Below are 22,747 nucleotides of genomic sequence, written 5' to 3'. Positions count from 1 at the left end.
CACTTTTCCACTGTTGGTGGGACTGTAAACTAGTTCAACCATTGTGGAAGTCAGTGTGGTGATTCCTCAGGGATCTAGAACTAGGAATACCATTTGACCCAGCCATCCTATTACTGGGTATATACCCAAAGGACTATAAATCATGCTGCTATAAAGACACATGTACACGTATGTTTATTGCAACACTATTCACAATAGCAAAGACTTGGAACCAACCCAAATGTCCAACAGTGATGTACTGGATTAAGAAAATGTGGCACATATACCCCATGGAATACTATGCAGCCATAAAAAAGGATGAGTTCATGTCTTTTGTAGGGACACGGATGAAGCTGGAAACTACCATTCTCAGCAAACTATCTCAAGGACAAAAAAACCAAACACTGCATGGTGTCACTCATAGGTGGGAATTGAACAATGAGAACACATGGACACAGGAAGGGGAACATCACATCCTGGGGCCTGTTGTGGGGTAGGGGGATGGTGGAGGGATAGCATTAGGAGGTATACCTAATGTTAAATGACGAGTTACTGGGTGCAGCACACCAACATGGCACATGTGTACATATGTAAAAAACCTGCACATTGTGCACATGTACCCTAAAACTTGAAGTATAATAATAAAAAAGAACTAGGGCAGGGGCAGCTCATGTTTCAGGAGCCAAGAGAACACTTGAGTGGCTAAAATCTACTTTTTGTATTAAGCATTACATTCCTGTTTGAGACAACAGTATGTAAAAATAACATTTGTTGAGTGTGTAGCATGTGCTAGGCACATACTAAAGTGTTTTCCTTGCACTAATACATTTAGTCTTCATAGTTATGACATGGGTGCTATTATTATCCCCATTTTACAGATGAGGCAACTGAGGTTCAGGGATAAAGTAATAAAATCTCCCAGGGTCACCCCCTCAAAAAAATGCTTAAAGATAGACCTTACATCTTTCCTACATAATTTTGTCTCCAGATTTAAAAAGATGTAAAGATTATGGCCAGAAAAAGAATACATTTTCTTCTGGATAAGCAACTTAAAGTGGGACAAGTTCACAGAATCAAGATGTTGTTTCACTAGAAAAGAAGAAAAATCAGTGAAGTAATTTGGCAGTCTTGTATCAATACATGCATTTGAAGGAAATCTTGCTGAGGAGAAGGTTGAGGAAAATTGTTGGAGTGTTGCAGTCTACCAGCAGATGGGGTGTGGTAAATTCCTAAGTGAGGAATAGAAGATTGACAAAAATATAATGAGGGTTGCACACGTTTTAGTGATTTTAAAAATTAAACTGTGTGGGCTGTAGCGTATTTTTAAAAAATCATGTTAGTGTTTTGAAAGTCCTGTTTCTATTAAGAAAAATTAATCAAATTAAGTCAATATCCAGATTGTTTTTATATATAGTCAATTGAATATACTTATATATAATGTTAAAAAATTCATTTACATAAACAAAAATAAGAAGGTCTAAAAAAGGATAAAGAAGTTGTGGCAGAATTCTCTTTAACCATAAGCTCATGATCACAGTAAAAATAAGTTATACACTAATCCAAGAATGATATAAGCAGTAGATGCCCTCTAATATTTAAAAGAGGACAAATAAAAGTAAATTCAATTTACCTTTTAGGGAAAGGATTATTACACTTATTTCAAGTGGTGCTGTTATTTGTTACCTACATATATATATGTGTATGTGTGTGTATATATATATGTGTGTGTGTGTATATATATGTGTGTACATGTATGTGTGTGTATATATATGTGTGTGTATATATATGTGTGTATATATATATATATATATATATAATCAAGGCCACTATACCTACAGCCTTGTCACTTCTTTTTTATTTTATAATACAATTTTTATTTGTCTTTAACGAGTTTTCTGTTATTTTACACAAACTTGCTACTATCTTCACCACTTTTTCCAAACTATTATTACATACTTTACAAAACTGACAGGTGAAAAGTAAATGTTTTTTTCCCAAATATGTTGTAGATATTTTTGTCTCTTTACCTTATTGATCAGATTTTCATCTTGAAATTTTTACTTTTAAGATCAAAGGCTTTAAAATGTCCTGTTTTTCATTCTGCGTCTGTCTTTTCTTCTGGGGATTTCTTCTTTCATTTGTCCTTTGACCAAAAGCAAACCTATTCTTGTTTCTCTCTCATTTTTTAAAATACAAGATCAATAATAATCAGTCTTTAGTATAAATCTCTACTTCTGAACTCTCAGCCAGCTTCTAATCCCTTATCTCCAACTTTCTCCTCAACATTATCACTTAGATGTCACCCTTATAGAATCGAAGGGTGTGAGAATTCCAGCTGACCTGGAGATCATCTACTCAAATTTCAAGTTCCGGATAAGAATATGACAGGAAAGAATGAACATGCATAAAGGATAAACTTCTGTATTAGTCTTTGTGCTACCCTTACTGTCTAAATGACTTTGTCTGTACTCCCCAGTCCCCAAATATGTATCACAGTCACCTATTGTGCCACCTTGCCTTCTCTATATTTTTTAATTGGTTGATAATTATAGAGCAAATTCGTAAATTGTAGACAATAGTCTATTAAGGGAAGCTAGCATTTGAGACGGGACCTGACTAATATTACAATTTTAGGCCAAATATATTCGGTAACATCTTACATTGACTCACACAAAACTGTCTGTGGGACTGAGTAGAAGGCATTTTTGAAGTTTTCGAGAAGCTGTAATTTACTCTGAATTGATTGAATCAGTTCTTGTTTGTTGATGCATTTGATGTCTCAACTATTACTCAAAACTGGGAATCTGTTCTAATAACTTTATTAAGAATATGCTCTGATCAACTTTGGCTGTCAGGAATGGCAGCATGAGGTGCTCTGCAGAGCCAATCCCAATGCAATGCTGTTGATGACTGGCAAAATTTATTTAAACAGATGACCATTTAAAGTCTCTGAAAGTAGACCTAAGAAAAAAACAGAAAATTAATAAATAACCTATTTTAGAAAATCTTCTAAATATTGGTAAGAACGATGAAAGTCAAGGAACTTGGTCACGATCTGCTCCCTCTCTTTCATGTTCCTATCTTCATCCCCACGTGATGATTTGAGAGAAGCTTCAGTTTGGGAAGTGTGACTAAGAAAATAGGGTTCTCTGTCCCATCAGTTCCTAGTCAAAAGATATAGTATTTCAAGATAAGGGACAGGTTACCAGAATTTCTCTTCTCCACCCTCCAAGTTGCAAAGACTAAATTCTGTTTTTTTTTTTTTTTGAGACTGAGTCTCGCTCTGTTGCCCAGGCTGTAGTGCAGTGGCGCAATCTCGGCTCACTGCAAGCTCCACCTCCCGGGTTCATGTCATTCTGCCTCAGCCTCCCGAGTAGCTGGGACTGTGCAGGCGCCTGCCACCATGCCCAGCTAATTTTTTTGTATTTTTAGTAGAGACGGGGTTTCACCGTGTTAGCCAGGATGGTCTCGATCTCCTGACCTCGTGATCTGCCCGCCTTAGCCTCCCAAAGTGCTGGGATTACAGGCGTGAGCCACCACGCCCAGCCACTAAATTCCTAATCAGTGTGAGTGAGAGTTTGTGGGCTCTCTTGCTCAAACCATTCCCCATAGGACAGAGGATCTACCTTAGACATGGCAGGCTGAGAATTTTGGTGCCTGAGGTGCCTTTGCTCCTGCTTGCTCAGAGGGCAAAAGCTCAATATAAGGAGAGTAAGCTGAGAAAACCAGAGACTATGACACTTACCCAGTGCTCTCCTTGTGGGGAGGTATCAATCTAGGAGAAGATTTTACTCAAGAGGATAGGCAGACAGTAAGAGCAGAGAGCTCCAGAGCCCTTCCTAAAGGAAATGAGCATGGAATGTTTTTTGATTGTGGTAGAGGTGGGCCTTTCGTCTCTGAGTGAGTTCTAGAAGGGGTTCTGCATCCAATTATTGTCACATGTCTATCAAATGTCAGAGCTCTAGACCTTGCTAGCCAGTTCCGGCAACAACAACAAAAGTCTCACCCCACCTTCTATCGCAGGGGAATTCCATGAATCACAGAAGTAATTTGCTCGCAGTATGTCAGGCTTATTTTATAATGCCTGTATCTAAACCCCATCCTGAACGTTTATATCACCAATTCACACTAACACAATGGTTAGAGCATTGGTCTCAATTTTAACTGATTACAAAATACAAGTCCTTTCCAACCCAAATTACTTCTTGTATTATTGAATTGTGTCAAAACCAAAGTGTAAAATTACAGTGTTTCTTTCTTCTACAAAAGGTTTTCGTGAGTAGCAGATCTGCCTCTTTAGATAAAAAAGAAAGTAAATTTAATAATTAATGTGAGAGTATGTATAGTAAAGCTGTCCATTGCCTCTATTCCAACCTTTATTTGTTCCTTCTTTCAAGTGAAATAATTTTTTCCGTGAACACTTTCTCTCACTGAGAAATCCTAACTGACAATCTGCTACATATTTCCTCTTAATTTTTTTGACTCCTTTATAATATCACAACGTTTCTTCTTTAATGGAAATCATAGTCTTTAGATTCAGCAATAATTCTCTTACAAAAGTATTTTGAAAGAATTTAAGAGCCATGTAGTTTAAGAAAATACATTTAAAAATTCAAAAATATTTTTGAAGTATTTTACAATAATATCTAATTATCTTTCAATACATGTATGGATTGATTTATTTGATTTGGGAAGTAGAAGTTGGTATTTCCAGACAAAAACAAAGCTTACAAGTTTTTCTTCTCTTTCTTCAGATAAGAAAATTCTTGTCATAACCAAGTGTTCAATTTAATTTATAGAAAGCATGTAGGCAAATACCTGGGAATTGAAAACATGTAAAGTAACATCAATTATGTTAATTATTTTAACTACTTTAGAAGAACTTTTTAAAAGTATTCCAGAAGGCTTTATTCTGCTTTTACCTTATACTCTACTGTCCTTCTTTTATTCTCTTTCCATTGGATTTTATCATTTCTTCCAGCTGTAATTCACATTTTAAAAATTTCCACAACAGTGAGATTATGAAAGCTTTTGCCTAAATTGAGAAATTAATTGGTATAGCAAAGGAAACTGCTTTTTCCCTTTTTTCAAACTTAAATCCAGATGTAAATCCTGTATTTTACTTCATATGGTAACTACACAGTAATTTTTTTAGTCATTAATCAGATGATATAATGGGTTATTTATCCATTTTCCCAGGTAAACTTTAGTTTTTTATGTATATATATAACACTATAGTTATGTATAACTTTGTATATTTTATAAACTTGTATATATTTTATAAATATAGTTACATATATAAAACTAGTTTATAACCATATATAACTTTATATGTAATTTTATATGAAGTATATACAAACTTTAGTTATATATATAGTTATATATAAAATATATAACTATATATAATATATAAATATGTTATATATATTCATATATGTATTTATATAAATATATACTTATATATGTATTTATATATCTATATCTATATATAGATATATCTCTATAAATACATATATATCTATATCTATATATCTATATAAATACATGTATTTATGTATTTATATACATATATGTATTTATATAAATATATGTATTTATATACATATATGTATTTATATACATATATGCATTTATATATGTATTTACATAAATATATATATTTATTTAAATGTATATATGTATTTATTTAAATGTATATATTTATATATGTATTTATTTAAATATATATATATATAAGTTTACCTTGGGATATAGATTAATAAAATATATTATCTGATAATAATTACTAAATAATGGCTAAACAAATACACATTTGCTTCTAGAATGGCTGCATAACATGATCATTAAGGCAATCCTTATTAGTCCATAGTATTTATCATATAAGCTACATACTTAGCAGTTCATCATATTTATTATATAAGCTACATGTTACCTGATGAGAATGGCAAATAATAAAGAATAGGACAAGAAACTGTGTAGATTCGTCCATTCTACAGTGAATTTTTTTAATCATAGACTGGCTTCCCTGGGAAGCAAATTCTGATACAGAGTGTTGGGGGAGGAAATTTATCATTAGCCCTGAGTGATCCTGTTTGTTCTTGTTACATGTGCCAAGAGTGTAGGGCCCAAACTACTCCTTATAGAAGCCATTTCTCAGGATTATATATACAGTGAGTAATCTTGAGGCATGGCAAAATATTTCCCTCCGTGACACAGGGCAGGCTTTCTCACTTCATGTCATACTTGCCAAGTTTATTGTTCCTCCTTTGTAAGATGTGCAGACATCTCTTTGGGCCCTTCATTTTGCCACTGTTAGACTTTAGAGGAATGGGTAGAACTGATAATTTTATTCTCATGCTTCTTACTGTACCATGATTGATAACACCACCATCTGCCTCTGAACCAGAAGTCTTGTGTCTTTTTCCAGCATTATATAGTAAGACTAACTTGTTAGCTTATAAGTAGGGTACATATATGTTTCAAACCCTGATAAAGAGATTTATACATAGAAAGGTGAGCAGAGAGTATTTTTTACAGGAGAGCTATTAAAGTTAAATTGGCCAGAAGGAGGAGTTGGGATTCAGTCACACCAAAGATCTCAATCAATGCTACAAAGAACTTGGGAACTGAGATGACCCTGGAGAGATACTGAGGCAGGACGTCCTGGCCTTTCTATTCTCACATCAAGCAGCCTTTGCATATGGCCTGCCCCCAAGTAGGAGGCACAATCCTGGGCAACATGGCTTTCTTTATCTGAAGGCAAGAAAAATAATGAAAAACTGGCAGTGTACCTCAACATCCACTATAGCAGCAAATCAGAAAAATCAAATGAATAGCCTCTGTGAAAACAATGAATTCCCTTGGGAACCTATAATAGTTCTCTATGTCATGCAATGGCATTTGTGAGTTCTAAAAATACTCTTCTGAGTTACAACACTTTAAAGAATTCTAGATTGCATGTGTGAATTTACTCAAAATAGTTGCTTTGGCAAGTTTTCTGACTCCTACTTTGAAAAAACTCCACTTGGAAAGAAAAACATAATTGTGTCAGTGTATCAACTACCAACTAATCTACCAATAATTTCTTTCTGAATTAAATCTTGCCTAATTTATCATTCACCTGAACACTTTGGTAATTTATTATATAATATCTAGAAAACTGAAGTATGCTATCCAAGCACATGAATTACAGTTCCAGAAAACCTAGATAGAATTCTCACCTAAACTCTGTTTTGTTCCACTTTGGGCACATTGCTTTAGTTTGTCTTTGCTACAAATTTCTATTCAGTACAGTAGGGATAATAACTATTTAGACCAAAGGGTTGTTGTCAACATTTGAGATATTCTTCTTGGCTGTGTGCTGTGAAAGGATTAAGCTCTCAATAAATCTTAATCATCATTGTTACGCTTTATCTTAGGTTATGTCTAGACTCTAAAGCTTTCCCTTCTTCTTCTAAGGAACATTTATACAGTTAAATCCTTGGACTTATTTCATCACCTGAATCTCCCTACTGGGCTTTTAATGGTATGGGCAATGTCTTATTTAACAAAGCTTATTAAAGTGCCTGACACACAAAATGAATGTAACTAGTTTTTTAAAGAATGAATTAATGAAATAATAAATTTTTCTCTTTGCTATGTTTGATCCAGAAACCTAAGTGTATACTTAGACATCTTTATAGCAAATGAAGATAAAAACAAGGCTGTCAGTAAACATGGCTTAAGAAACAAATGTATCTGAGTACAGTGCTGATAAATGTCTGTAAATGTTTGTTCAACAGAAGATTCCTAATATCACACATATGGTGTTCTTACCGCTTGATGCACTTGAGAGCAAATTTCTCTACCCTTTCTTAAAATAGTGATAGGTTTAACAGCTGGTAGGGACTAAAAGAGTAAGACAATTTTTTGTTTATTATTCAAGGTGATCGGTACATTGATATATGAATTCACATATGGTAGCACTTAAGGAAGGACACTTGGTTTCTTTCGAAAAAACATCATGGAAGAGGTGGCGCTTAAGCTAGAACTTGAAGAGTAAGCAAAACTGATTGAGATAAGAAAGGTATAGAAGATAAGGTTTTAGGAAAGTGTTCCAGGTAGTCATATAAGTAATATGTGCAAAGTAGGGTGTGTCAGTGAGAACTTATTTGGAACTCTAAGTACTAAAGCTCAGTATGATGAGAAATGAGTAAAGGGAAAGGGAGAAGAAATGTGAGAGATAAGATGGGGGGAGGTCTTTATTTGATTTTCTCTAAAGCAGAGCCTGAGCCAGGGACTTGGACACAGACACTTTCTTTGGAGGTGATCTCAGGAAGCAAAGGTGAAAGGACAGGAAGGGTAAAAGGCAAGAAGGAAAAGGTAATGTATGACTAAATTATTAAGGTTACTCCTTTTTACAGTGAGGTCCATTTAACCAGCCCTCCTGAGAATGGTAAATAACACCACCCAGAATTATCTTCCTGCAGGAAAGGAAGCTACAGTGTTTACCGATATGCATTCAACCTCTATCAACTGAGGTTGTCCTGAGGTATTAACTCCCTCATATTTCCAGGGTGCACCTAGAAGCCCTGCCAGCCTGGCAACAACTTCCACCATAGGAAGAGAGGCGCTAGGCTGGAAAGCAAGTGAAAGACTTGCTGTGTCCACTTGATATTGGATGCTGCTATCATGAGATGAGTTGGTGTTTACATAAACTGTCCTTAGCAGCTGTAGCTGAGATCACAGATGGGCTAAGGGGATATGATATGATATGGGGCACAAAGCTGTCTGCTCCAGGTCAATAAGCAGAGGCCAGGCCATGATAAGCCTTGTCAGGGAGCTTGCAATTCACCTGTTTACCTTACAAACTAACCATTTAGAGTAAGAGAGCAATGTGACCAGATGTAGATTTTTCTGAACATCATAAAACATCATCATGCCCTTGACATAAGCACATATGATAGTTAAGTTAAGAATACCAAGTTCCAGTTCATGTTAATTTTTAAAAGATCACATGATATGGTACCTAAGACCTGCTAATCTGGAGGAAAAAAAAAATTTTTATTTTTTTTTCTTGGCCATTTTTATACCAGCCGATTAAAAACTCCTCCAAATAAGAAATTAAATATTAGTTATTAACTTGGAATAGTTCTTAACAAATATTTTGTTATTAAAAAGTGTTACATTCCCTCAATGTTTTAGTAAACAGTTGCTGTATAAAAAGCATCATTGAAATATAGTGACTTAAAACTGCAATTACTTATTATTAGTCTCCATGTTAGCTAGGAGCCAGCTGATTGAGACTGGCTTGACCACAGCAATGCTATTCCATGTGTTTTTCATCATTCTCCCAGGCCAGTGGGCTGGCTTAAGCACCTTCTTTTTCCAGACCTGACCAACTTAAGAAAAAAAAAAAAGGAACATACAAGGATTCTGAAGGCCTGGACTTAGAAATGGTTCACTGTGACATCTGCCTCATTCTGTTAGCACAACAAGTCTGATGGCCAAGCCCAAAATCAAGGGGCAAAGAAAGAGACTCTCTGTTTAGTGAAAAGTAACATGACAAAGTGTGTATGCATACAAGGAGGGGAAAAATAGAGGATTAATAATACTATATATCACATTGTATTAGTTCTTAGGGTTGCTGTTACAAATTATCATACATTATCACACATTTTATGGCTTTAAACACTAGATATTTTAATTCTCTCATAGTTCATGAGGTCAGAAGTCCAAAACTGAAATGTTGGTGAATTAGCTCCTTTTGGAGGCTCTTTGGAGGAATATTTCAGGCATCTCTTCTGCTTCTGATGACTATAGACAATCTTGCTCTTCCCCAGCATTGTAGAGGCCTCATTCCAATCCCTGCCTTCATCTTCACATGACCTTTCTAATTGTGTCTCAGTTTCTCCTTTTTTGTCTCTTATAAGGAAACTGACTGTATTTAAGGACTAATCTAATTTAGAATGACCTTTTCTCAAGATCCTTACCGTAATTATATCAGCAAAGATCTTTATTAAAAAAATCACTTTCTGCGGTTCCAGGTAGACCTATCTATTTTAGGGATTACTATGTAACTCACTACACAAATTCACTTCATATTATATTGTTTTGGGGATGTTTTACAATGCAAATCACTGCTTATAATTTAGTGTTTCAGTTTAACCCCTTGATTTTATATTTATTTGAAGTCATTTTAGTTCCTTGATAATTCATTATTCAGTATTCAAATACCACAGGCTTTTGAGTTTTAACTAAACCAAATTTTGATATGATTAAAATTTTTCCTATATGAAAATGCTGAGTCACCTAATATGTTTTGCTACGAACATGAAAATAAGATTTAACATATGAAAAAGAAATGAATGTAATATGCAGGTTTGACTTAATTTAAATGTACAAATGACATCAGGAATTGTTACTAAAACCTTAAACAGCTAATAATAGAAACATGACATCATATGCTTCTTAATTTTACATGCTGTTAGGGTATATTTTGGTTCTGCACACATGAAGGTAATAGAAATCAGTCACATATATAACAAGTCACAAACTGATAATTTTATACAAGTTTTGGGAGGCACACAGCAAACACTCTCTGTCTCTCTCACATACACACACAAACACACACACAAGCAAACAAAACCTAATAATAGAAATTATTTCACAGCAAACGTGTTGATTCAAACCTAAGAAATCTGAAAATATTTATTCACATGTAGCTAAGAAGTTAGGCTGCTTATAATCTCTGCTGTCTTCTACAAATAATTTAGCAAAATTGTGGAATAAAGCAATGCTAGTGTGAAAGGTGTGGCCCCACACTGGTGCCCATTTATGAACTGTTTATTACAACTCCACAAGGAGATAAAGATAAACTCAGGAGTATTGAGCCATGTTTTTAGGCATTTGACATTACCTTCACATTCTAAATGTCTGATTATGGGACTCGCCTCATTGAACAAGGTATAGATCATTCAAGTTGCATGTGGAGTGAGCTGGATGTTAGTCATGCGTATGTGTGTGTTACTTATTTACCAGCTTTAACCCAGAAGTGTATTAAATGTGGAATCCATTTATTTCATGAAAAGATAACTTAAATTTTTAGAACTGACTACTGGTGAAGAATTGAAGGTATTTTATGAAAGCAGCATCACTTGCATTTCGGATAATAGTTAGATGTGAATATCCTAAGCATGCCAAAACTGCTTTAAAATCTTTTACTCCATTTCCATCCGCTTGTCCCTTTGAAATTGGTTGCTCTACTGTGATTCTTTCTGAAACAAAATATAGAAAATTTTGATAAAGATCATCCACTGAGCATAGTCATCAATCCAACCTGGATATTTGTCAGATTATGCATTTTAAATATTGATATATGTGGTATTCATTCAAACTGTGAGAACAGACATTTAATATGGAAATCATTATTTTACCTATAACCTATCTTGAAGTTAGAATTTTCTAATGACAAAAATTATGTTTAATAGCAATTATCTATATTAATTTCCTCTGGATACTTTTAATTAACAGCATGCAAATTTTATATATTTTTTCTTTTTTCTCATTTTTGTTATATTTATTGAAATATTGCACTGCCTAGTGAATTTATTAAAAAATTGGGTATGTGAAAAGTTATTGATCTTTGTATTTTCAGCTTTTATTCTCCCAATAATACTTTTTTATTTTTGTGATTTAAAGGTGTATTGGTCCACAATGGCTTGGTATTTAAAATAAAATGGTGAATAGTTTGAGATGCAATACAGTAAATGACTTGACTAGATTTTGGGAATTGTCCAGAAATAAGTAGTATACTGAACAATTCTGAAAAGATAGCGTAATCGATAACAGTACTCCAAGTGTCAAAAATACATGGAAAGTTGGCCAGGCACAGTGGCTCATGCCTATAATCCCAGCACTTTGGGAGGCAGGCAAATCATGAGGTCAAGAGATTGAGACCGTCTGGTCAACATGGTGAAACCCTGTCTCTACTAAAAATACAAAAATTAGCTTGGCATGGTGGCACGCACCTGTAGTCCCAGCTACTCGGGAGGCTGAGGCAGGAGAATCACTTGAACCTGGGAGGTGGAGGTTACAGTGAGCCAAGATGGTGCCACTGCCCTCCAGCCTGGAGACAATGTGAGACTGCGGCTCCAAAAAAAAAAAAAAAAAAAAGGAAAGCCATAATAACTGACAAGTATAGGGACAACATATTCAACAATTTGTTATAATGGTACTCAGAATTATATGAATATATATAATCATAATTATTGGCCCATCAATAACACTTAAGTCTTTTTGATTTTGCACATGAAATATTCAAACCAACATATCCTAATTTAGTACTTCACAAGGAGTATTTGATGATAATATCATCATAGAAGTGTCATGGTACCAAAGAAATAAGGGATTGTTTTCCTAATTACTTTTTCCATCAAAAGTGGTTTAGAATTGCTCTTCCTATTGGCAAATAAAACATTAAAATATAGCCGTTAGATGCTGCTGTATTTTACTGTTTTAGAAGTAAAAATTCAGAAAAACACCTTATTTTGGAAAGGCATAATGGTTTAGTAGTTTATAAAAATTGATCCCTTTCCAATTGTTAACAGGCAATGATGACAAAATATAGGTTAAATTTTTGAGCATATGAAATAAATTAGGCATCCACTACACACACACACACACACACACACACACACACACACGCACCCTTTATTTGCATAGATTCCTTTTGATGCCTCAAAGAAGCCCATGATTTGGGTGCTGTGATGGTCTTTTGATTTGTCACCCTGTCTAGTCTACAGCCCTCAGTTATTCAGCCAAACACTAACTGTTGCTATGAACGTATTATGTAGATGTGAGACAGTTGACGTTAAATAAAAAGATTATTCTAGATAATTTTGTTTCTACTGAATCAATCAGTAGAAAGGTCTTAATAGAAGAGCTGAGGCTGTCTTGATGAAGAATTTCTGCTTTTGGATGGCAGTTACAGCCCATGCCTGAGAGCTTTTCCCCCATGTGGAACTTATACTTGCCTAGGCCACCCACAATTGTGTATGCCAGTTCCTTTGTGTGTGTGTGTGTATACAGATATATATGTGTGTGTGTGTGTATATGTGTGTGTATATATATATATGTTTGTGTGTATGTATGTATGTGTGTGTGTGTGTGTGTATATATATATATATATATATATGAGAACCCTGACTATTCCAGGGACTATTACTATACCCATTTTATAGATTATAAAAAGTTAAATTCCTTATCTAGGGTGGAGTTAACTTACAGGGGCCGGGATAAGGAACTGTACCTTTACTAACAAACGCAGAGCTTACACTCTTAAAAACCATGTCCTAGTATCTTCTAGAACAAAGGGTGTGAGTTATAAATGAACAGTATTTGGGGTTATATGTGATCAGCAGACATTTCACCTGACTTCCAACCATTCCTTAGCAATGAAGAAGTGGTCCTTGATATCAGACAGAGCTTTTTACATATTCTTTAGAGTATGTTGAAAATAGAAAACAGTTTACTGAATATAGTTCTCATTAGTGAAAGTGGGCTAAGACAGGCCCAATTTTTTTCAGGCTAGAATCAGACTCTCATAAGAAATGGTATATATAGATATCTGGAGTGGGAGGATCCTATTCTACTATTACTGTTAAGATTCTGGCAAAGACTATAGCAGAAAAGACATATTTAGCTCTTAAATTCCTCTTCCCAGCTCCCCATTTAGAATTCTGCTTTTCAGTTTGGATTTAATGTGCATTTTGCCTTCAAAAAGACTTTTTTCTATTTATCTCCACAACAACTCTAAGAAATAACTAGAGTTGTTATTTTCTCTTTTTGTCAGCCATGAAATGTAAGACTTAAAGAAAATAAAAATAGGTTTGCTTAAGGTCATAGAGCCAGTAAGTGACCAAATCAGAATGTAAAAGCAGTTTTTCCAAGTCCATTCTACTTTTATGCACCTGCATTTTATTACCTTTCAGGCAGTGTTACTTTCTTCCATGTTTCTAGATGACCCAATCTATGATTTTAGAAAGAAGGAAACACCAAGAAAAAATGTTTTACTCATGGTTCATGCAGTGGAAATGACAGAATAAACAAATTTTCCTTTTCTTTTGCTGCACAACAAATTACCACAAACTTAGCTATTTATAATAAAGTCTGTTTATGATCTCTGATTTCATAGTTCTGAAGTCCAGCAAAGCATGGTTGATCAAGGTCTCAGATGGCTGAAATCAAAATGTCAACAAATACTGTGGTTCTCATCTCCAGTGTGGGATTTTTCCCTAAATCAATGGTTGTTCTAAGAATTCATATTCTTCTCATGCTTTTGACACTACCCACTCTATCTTCAAGCCAACAAGAGTAGGTCAAATCTTCCTCATACTTTGAATCTCCCAGATTTCCCTTCCATCTTGTTCTTCTGATTTTAAGGGCTCTGTAAACTTTTTCCTTTCTTCTTCTTCTTCTTCTTTTTTTTTTTTTTTTTTTGAGATGGAGTCTCACTCTGTCACCCAGGCTTGAGTGCAGTGGCACAATCTCAGCTCCCTGCCACCTCCGTGTCCCGGGTTCAAGCGATTCTCCTGCCTCAGCCTCCCAAGTAGCTGGGATTAAAGGCACACACCACCACCAGGCTAATTTTTGTATTTTTAGAGGTGGGGTTTCACCATGTTGGTCTGGCTGGTCTCGAGCTCCTGACCTCATGGTCTGCCTACCTTGGCCTCCCAAAGTGCTGGGATTACAGGAGTGAGCCACTGTGCCTGGCCATGTAAACTTTTAAGGCTTCTTTTCCTTGGATATAGAATCAGATCACTGAAATTATTTTTTTCTCCCAACAGATTACCTGACACATAGGAATCATTCTAAAGTCTCTTTTGGTCCTAAATTTAAATCATCTAAACAAGTAGCTCAGTAATAAAGATGTACTTTTTGCCAAATACATGGCAAGATTCTCTGATTATACTCATTAAAATTTCAGTAAATAAGAAAAAGTAAACAGATGAATATGCGTAGTGCTTTTCAAGTTACCCATATTTCACATAGGGGGAATTTAAGCAAAACTAATAGAGCCTCTCCGATTCATGACCTCTTTGCAATAATCATGAATTTTATTAACTGTTGATTCATGTGAAACCCAGTATCTGTGATAGCTATGAGTCATGAACAGCAATTAATTAGACTGGTGTCACTCAAAAACTAAGGCATAACAGAAGCCATTTCTGTAGAAGTCACCCACATAGACTTTGTCATAAATTTGTTTCAAATAGTTGCTGTCCTGACATTAATTTTAAAGCCTCATCTAAGTTCTTTGAATGTCAGTTTACCTCATCACCTTTGGCCTAGCTAAAACTTCCTCTCCCTGTGTAGTTGTTTGAAATACGGCCTCATTCCACTGGCCCAAACCCCACACACTCACAGCTGTTGAACATGATAAAACCTAATAGTCAAACACCAGAGTCTTGTAAATAAGTTCCTCTTTTAAGGTGTGTTTTCTGTAAACTAGCCAATCCGCAACCCCTGAAGGAAAGACTCCTCTCCCTCCCCCACCAGTTGACCTCTGTGCCTCCTCCAGGCTTCCCATAGACTTTCATCAGTGCCCCTAACATCTTTAGGACCTGTGAGTAATAAATTTCTTCTGTTTTATGTGTTTCGATTTTACTTCCTCATTGTTTCTTACCTGAGACATACACCAAAACCTAACTCCCCTACCTATTACCCCTTTCATCTGGACTCTCATAAAGAGGGGCTATCTTGGCTTCTCACCACTTTCAAGAGAGAGCCCTCAATACCAGATTACAAAATAAACCATAACAATGAAATCACAACTTAATATTGAACAATTAATAAATGATATTTTCAAAGCAAAAAAACATGTAGTTAGGCCTTTGTTGTTCATGGCTCCATATATTATAGGCAACCATGAAGTTAATATTTAAAATATAGTCCTTTTTACAATGTGTTGTTGGGAGGACATTGTCAATGGAGAACAGTTTTAAGTTGTTTTCCTACATGTGTGCTGATTTTCAACCTCGCCTACCAAAACCACTGTTTTAAATAAACAAAAACTTCTTTAAAAGCCCAAGTTAGCAAAATCAGTTTGCATTAACAGTATTGTGACCCTGGGAATGTAGGTATTAATCAAAATATGCTATCTTAAGGAAGATCTGAGAATAGAAATATTATGGAAAAACTTTAATGAGTTAGAGTTTCTAAAACTTCTAAACTTTGAGACACAAAGATTTATGTGTAGCTGTCTGTGAAGAGGCATAGACTCTTTCTGCTGAGTTTGCATTAATCGATATGTATCACAGGAAATAGACTCTAAAAGGAAGACCTACATGCAGAAGGTTTATTAGGAAAGGACCTCAGGATATTCAATTTTAAGAAAATGAAGGTAAGACTGGGCAGACTAAGAAGCTTACCTGTAATTTACCTTCAACTTAGGTATTTGTAACTCCATATCAACTAGTCATTGCATCCGGAGAGGAAGAAAAACCTACAAGACTAGACAATTCCTTGTAGTTGAGGACAATTCCTAGTGAGAGACATATCTATGACTCATCAGTAGCCAATATTTCCAGCAGCTAGAGGCTGGGTGCTATATTCGTTTTCTACTGCTGCTGTAACAAGTTACCACTTCGTGGCTTAAAACAACACATATTTATTATGTTAAAGCTCTGAAGGTCAAAAGTCCAAGATTGGTTTCACTGGGCTAAAATTAAGTGTCAAGAGGGTTTTTCGCTGGAGATTCTAGGGAAGAATTAATTTTCTTTCTTCCTTTTTCAACTGTTAGAGACCACCGTCATACCTTTGCCTCTGGCCTCCTTACATCTTCCAAGTCAGTAGTAATGGCCAATCTAATTTTTCTCATGCTGCATGACTCTAACTCTGACACTTTTTTCTCCTTTTTTACTTTATTAGAAACCTTGTGATTACGTTGAGCCTACCTGAACAATCCAGGATAATCGTCCCATATCAAGGTCAGTTGAGTAGCAACCTTAATTCCATTGGCAACTTTACGTCCTCTTTTCCATGTAACAGAGACATGTTTGAGGGACCGTTAATCCACCTACAACAGGTAAATTCATCCTGAAGAATGAGTGGCCCATACAGTATATAGTTGTCACGTTGGTGAATTAGACAGAAAAATAAATAGGGCTGCCTTTATAAATCTTTGAGAGGGGCACTAATTTCTGCCATCTTCTGCCAAAATGTGATATCTACCTTATATAGCTTAGGTAACACTCACATGCCATATACTCGGACACTGTAAATTTACATTTAAATGATTTTTGGTAAATTGATGAAGCTTTGCAGCCATCACTACAATCCAATATTAGGCATTTTCATTAACATAGTAGTTTCTTCCTGCCCATTTTTAGTCCATTCTTATTCCCATAGCCAGTCCTAGACAATTATATACTTTCCGTCCTATAGCTTTGCCATTTCTAGACATTTCATGTAAATATTATACCATATACAGTCCTTCATATCTGGCAAATGTGGTATGAATACAACACATTTTGTTTACTCATTTACTGGTTGATACACATTTGGGTTGCTTCCAGTTTGGGGCTGTTATGAATAATGCTAGTGTGAACATTCATATACAAGTCTTTGCATGGACATATGCTTTTATTTTTATTGAGTAAATACCTAGGAGTGGAAAGGTAGGGCCATATGGTAGATGTACTTTTTTTCTGAAGAAACTGCCAAACTCTTTCCCAAAGTAGCTGAACCATTTTTATTCCCACCAGCAATGTGTGAGGGTTCCAATTTTTCCACTTCCTTGCCAGCACTCATTTTATATGTCTTTTTAATTATAGCCATTACTGTGTGTGTGGTGGTATATCATTGTGTTCTTCAATTACATTTCCCTAATTACTAGTGATATTAAGCATCTTTTCATGTGCATATTAGGCATTCATACGTGTTCTTTGGTAAAATGTCTATTCAAATATTTCGACTATTGTTTACTTGGAATTTTTGTCCTTTAAATATTGATTTGAAAATATTGATATATTCTAGATGTAAGTCCTTTATCAGATATATGACTTAAAAATATGGCTTGTATTTCATTTTATGGTGTGTTTCAAGTATAAAAGTTTCTAATGTTCACGAAGTTCAACAATATAATGTTTTTAATAAATCATATTTTGGTACTGTAGCCAAGAGATTTTTGCCTATCCAAAGGCCATAAAGATTATCTCCTAGGTTTTCTCCAGAAGTTTTATAATATTAGTTCTTACACAATATTTACATCTATCACCCATTTTGATTTAATTTTTGTGTATAGTGTGGGGTAAGTTGCTAAGTTCTTTGTTCTTCTTTTCTGTTGTTTTTGCATAGGAATACTAAGTTGTTCTCTTACTGTTTCTTGAAAAGCCCATTCTCTCACCATTTAATTATCTTTGATTCTTTACTAAAAATAACCAGATGAAGAGTTTATTTCCAAACTTTGAATTTGGTCCAGTTAGTCTGTATGCTTATCTGTGCGTACATCATGATTACATTGTCTTTATTACTGTATTTTGAAAGTTTAGAAGTCAGATATCCTATGCCTTCCAACTTTGTTCTTTTTAAAAATTATTTTGACTATTTTAAAGCTATTATATTTAATAATAATTTTAATAATAGGCTTGTCAATTTCTACCAAAAAATCTGATAAGTTCATGGAGACTTTTTTGAATCAATAGATCAATTTGGGGAGAGTTAGCATCATAATAATTATTGAATCTTTCGATCTATGAACATGGGATTTTTACCAATTCATTTAGATCGTTGAAGAGTTTTCCTAGCAATCTTTTATAGTTTTTCATTGGACAAGGGTTGCATTTTTTAGTTAAATTAATTCCTGAGTAGTATTTTGTTTGTTGTTTTTGTGAATGGAATTTTAAAAAATTATGTGTGCAGAATATTCATTGTAAGTATATAAAAATATAATTGATTTTTGCATATCGATTTTATTACCTGTGACCATGCTAAATGTGTTTATCAAATCTAATAGGTATGTGTATGTGATTTCCTCAGAATTTTCTACATAGAGGATTATGACATATGTGAATTAATATACGTAATATATGGTTTTGATTCTTTCTTTTGAAAGAAAGTACTAGCTAGAAATTCTTGTACACTATTGAATAGATACAGTGAAAGTGGACATCTTTCAGTCTTTCACCATTAAGTATGATATTGATTGTAGGTTTTCTTGTTGGGTGCCTTTTAATAGTTTGAGAAAATTCTCATCTATTTCTAATTGGCTAAGCATTTCATCAGAAATAGATGTATTCAGATACAGTATCTGAATCTACTGAGATGATACTGTATGCTTTTCCATTATTAATATTATGTATTACACGGATTTATTTTTTGGATGCTAATATAGTCTTGCATTTTTGTAGAAATCCCAAATGATGATGGTGTGTAATCCTTTTTAAATATTACTGAATTCACTATGCAAATATTTTAAGAACATTTGCTTATTAGGACATTATGTATTTTTCTTTTCTTGTGATGTTTTTGTGTGCTTTGGCATCAGGGAGAATCCAGCTTCAAAGAGTGATTTGGGATGTGTTCTCTCCTCTATTTTTTGAGGTTTGTTAAGGGTTAGCATTTTCTTTTCAGTATTTTATTTTAATTTTTTGTTAGCAACACAATTGTTTTGTTTTATTAAGTATTATTAGAGTTTTATGGTCTTTAGAAACAAAAAACGGTAAATATTCTGTTGAAATTATCTACTTGATAGGTCTTGATTTAAAACTTATGTTTTTTTAACTTTTCTTTTAGATTTGGGGGTACATTTGAGTTTGTTACATAGGTAAATTCATGTCACAGGGGTTTGTTGGACAGATTATTTCATCACCCAGGAATTAAGCCCAGTGCCTCATAGTTATCTTTCGTACTCTTCTCCCTCCTCCCACCCTCCACCCTCAAGAAGACACCAGTGTCTGTTGTTTCCTTCTTTGTGTTCGTAAGTTCTCATAATTTAGCTCCCACTTATAAGTGAGAACATATGCTGTTTGGTTTTCTGTTCCTGTATTAGTTTGCTGAGGATAACGGCCTCCAGCTCTATCTATGTTCCTGCAAAAGATACGATCTCATTCTCTTTATGGCTGCATAGTATTCCATGGTGTGTATGTACCACATCTTCTTTATCTAATCAGTCACTGATGGGCATTTAGGTTGATTTCATGTCTTTTGCTATTGTGAATAGGGCTGCAATGAACATTCACGTGCATGTGTCTTTACGGTAGAATGATTTATATTTTTCTTGGTATATACCCAGTAATTGGATTGTTGGGTTGAATGGTAGTTCTGCTTTTAGCTCTTTGAGGAATCACCATATTGTTTTCCTTTACACAATGATTAAACTAATTTACACTCCTCCCAACAGTGTATAAGTGTTCCATTTTTTCTGCAACCCCAGCAGCATCGCTATTTTTTTATTTTTTAATAGTAGCCATTCTGACTATTGTGAGATGGTATCTAATTGTGGCTTTCATTTGCGTTTCTCTAATGATCAGTGATACTGAGTTTTTTTTCATATGTTTGTTGGCCACATGTATGTCTTTTGAAAAGTGCCTGTTCATGTCCTTTGCCCACTTTTTAATGGGGTTGTTTGTTTTTTAGACGCAGAGTCCTATCATCTGCAAATAGAGATAGTTTGACTTCCTTTCTTCTTACTCGGGTGCCCTCTGTTTCTTTCTCTTGCCTGATTACTCTGGCTAGGACTTCCAGTACTACTTTGAATAGGAGTGGGGAGAGAGCACAGCCTTCTCTTGTGCTGGTTTTCAAGGGGAATAATATTTTTAGTACTTACCAGTGTGGCCATCTGGGTCTGAGCTTGACTTTTCTTTGTTGGAAGATATTTCATTAGATTACAGTGTTTGTTATGTATTTATTTTAACATCTGATTTTTTCAGTTGCTTTTGGTAATTTGCATCTTTGTAGAAACATATCCATTTAATATAAGTTATGCAATTTGTGGGCATAGAGCTGTTCATAGTATTCCTTTTTAATATTTTTAATTTTGGAAGGGTTAGTGATAATGTCTCTTTTAATTCCAGATTTTAGTGATCTGTATCTTCTCCCTCTTTTTTCTTTTTTTTATTTAGACTAGCTAAATATTTGTTAATTTTATTAATCGTTTCTGAAAAACCAACTTTTGTTTTCATTACTTTTTTTCAAGTGTTTTTCCTATTTTATTAATTTTCACTTTATTATTTCATTTCTTCTGCTAGATTCAGGGTTAGTTTGCTCTCCATTTTCTGGTTTATTTAAGTGGAAAATTAGATGATTGATTTGAAACTATTTGTTTTTTATGACACATTTTACAAATGACAGATTTCTCTCCATGTACAGTTTTAGTGGTTTCTCATCAGTTTTAATATCTTATAACTTTATTTTCCTTTTTTTCAGCATATTTTCTATTTTCCTTTCTCTTATTTGTGTTATTGGTTAACCACAATCATCATGTTTCCTTTCTAAGTGTTTGGTTATTTCCCTTACGTTTTCTCTGTAGCTTTCAAATTTAATCTTTTTGCCATTGGAAAATACACTTTGTATCATTTTAATCACTTTAAATTTGTTATGTTGCTTTGTGATCCAGTATATGGTCTATCCTGAAATGTGTTCCCTTTGAACTTGAAAGGAATGTGAATTCTCCTGACATTTGGTGGAATATGCCATAAAAGATCAAGCTGCCTAACACTACTGCTCATATCTTTTTAATACTGTTCATATTATCTATATTTTTGCTGAATTTTTGTCTAGTTGCTCTGTTGCTGATACTACTATATGAACTCTCCAACTAATATTATTGAATTTTCTATTTGTCCTTTCACTTCTATCGGTTTTTGATTCAGGTAGGCATAAAATATCTTTCTGATGTATTGACCTTTTCTTTTTTTTTTTTTTTTGTCTCAAGTTATAGTTCTTATCTTAGGCTTTTTTGTCTGCTTCTAATATAGCCACTCTACCTCTTTTAGGGTTACTGTTTGCATTCTATATCTTTTACTATACATTTATTCTCAAACTATGGTATTAAAGTGTATGTCTTGTAGATGTAAATGTATTTTATTTTGTTTATTCTGTTTAAGTATTTTGCTGTTTCATTAGTATGTTTAGTCCATTTATATTTAATGTTATTATTGATATATTTGTATCTGTCATTTTGTTGTATGATTTTTATATGTCTCATAACCTGTTTCTCTCTTATACTTTCACTACTTCCTTTTTTATTAAATATTTTAGTGTACCAATTTAATTTCTGTTAATTTATTTTTCAAATATTAATATTTGAGGTTGAAATATACATCTTAACATTTATAATATCCTGCATCAGATTAATGTTAACTTAATTCTGGTTAAATGTAGGAACTGTATTCCAATAAAGTTTAATTTTCTTATTCATTCTTTGTGTTGTTATTGTCATATATATTATGTCTATGTAGGCCATAAACCCAAAAGTACAGTATTGTAATTACTGTTTTATATAAATATATCTTTTAAATAATTTAAAGACAACAGAAACTTTTATTTTTATCATATATTTACTTTTTCTGGTTGTCTTAATTTTGTCCTACATGTTTTCAAGTTACCATTTGGTGTTATTTCCTTTCAGACTAAAGGATTTGCTATGTTATTTAATGGAAATCAAGTCTTCTACTGATAAATTTAATTTAATTTAATTTTAATTTTAATTTGTGTTTATATAGGTGTGTCTTTATTTCATCTTTATTTATGATTTATTTATTTTATTTATTTATTTTGAGACTGAGAC

General features: G+C 33.9%; 1 long non-coding RNA gene across 1 annotated transcript in view; it reads left to right on the top strand.

The window, feature by feature from the left end:
* The window catches only part of LOC134732376 (uncharacterized), a 1,392,928-nt gene that overhangs the window by 491,133 nt on the left and 879,048 nt on the right, over positions 1 to 22,747 (top strand). The window contains exon 5 of the long non-coding RNA XR_010115476.1: positions 16,888 to 16,946. This is a non-coding gene — a long non-coding RNA (uncharacterized lncRNA). The remainder of the gene's footprint in view (positions 1 to 16,887; positions 16,947 to 22,747) is intronic.

The sequence above is a fragment of the Symphalangus syndactylus genome, chromosome 14 (assembly GCF_028878055.3).
Source record: "Symphalangus syndactylus isolate Jambi chromosome 14, NHGRI_mSymSyn1-v2.1_pri, whole genome shotgun sequence".
Lineage (NCBI taxonomy): Eukaryota > Metazoa > Chordata > Mammalia > Primates > Hylobatidae > Symphalangus > Symphalangus syndactylus.
The sequence above is the reverse complement of the archived record's forward strand: the minus strand, read 5'-3'. Positions and strand labels throughout refer to the sequence as shown.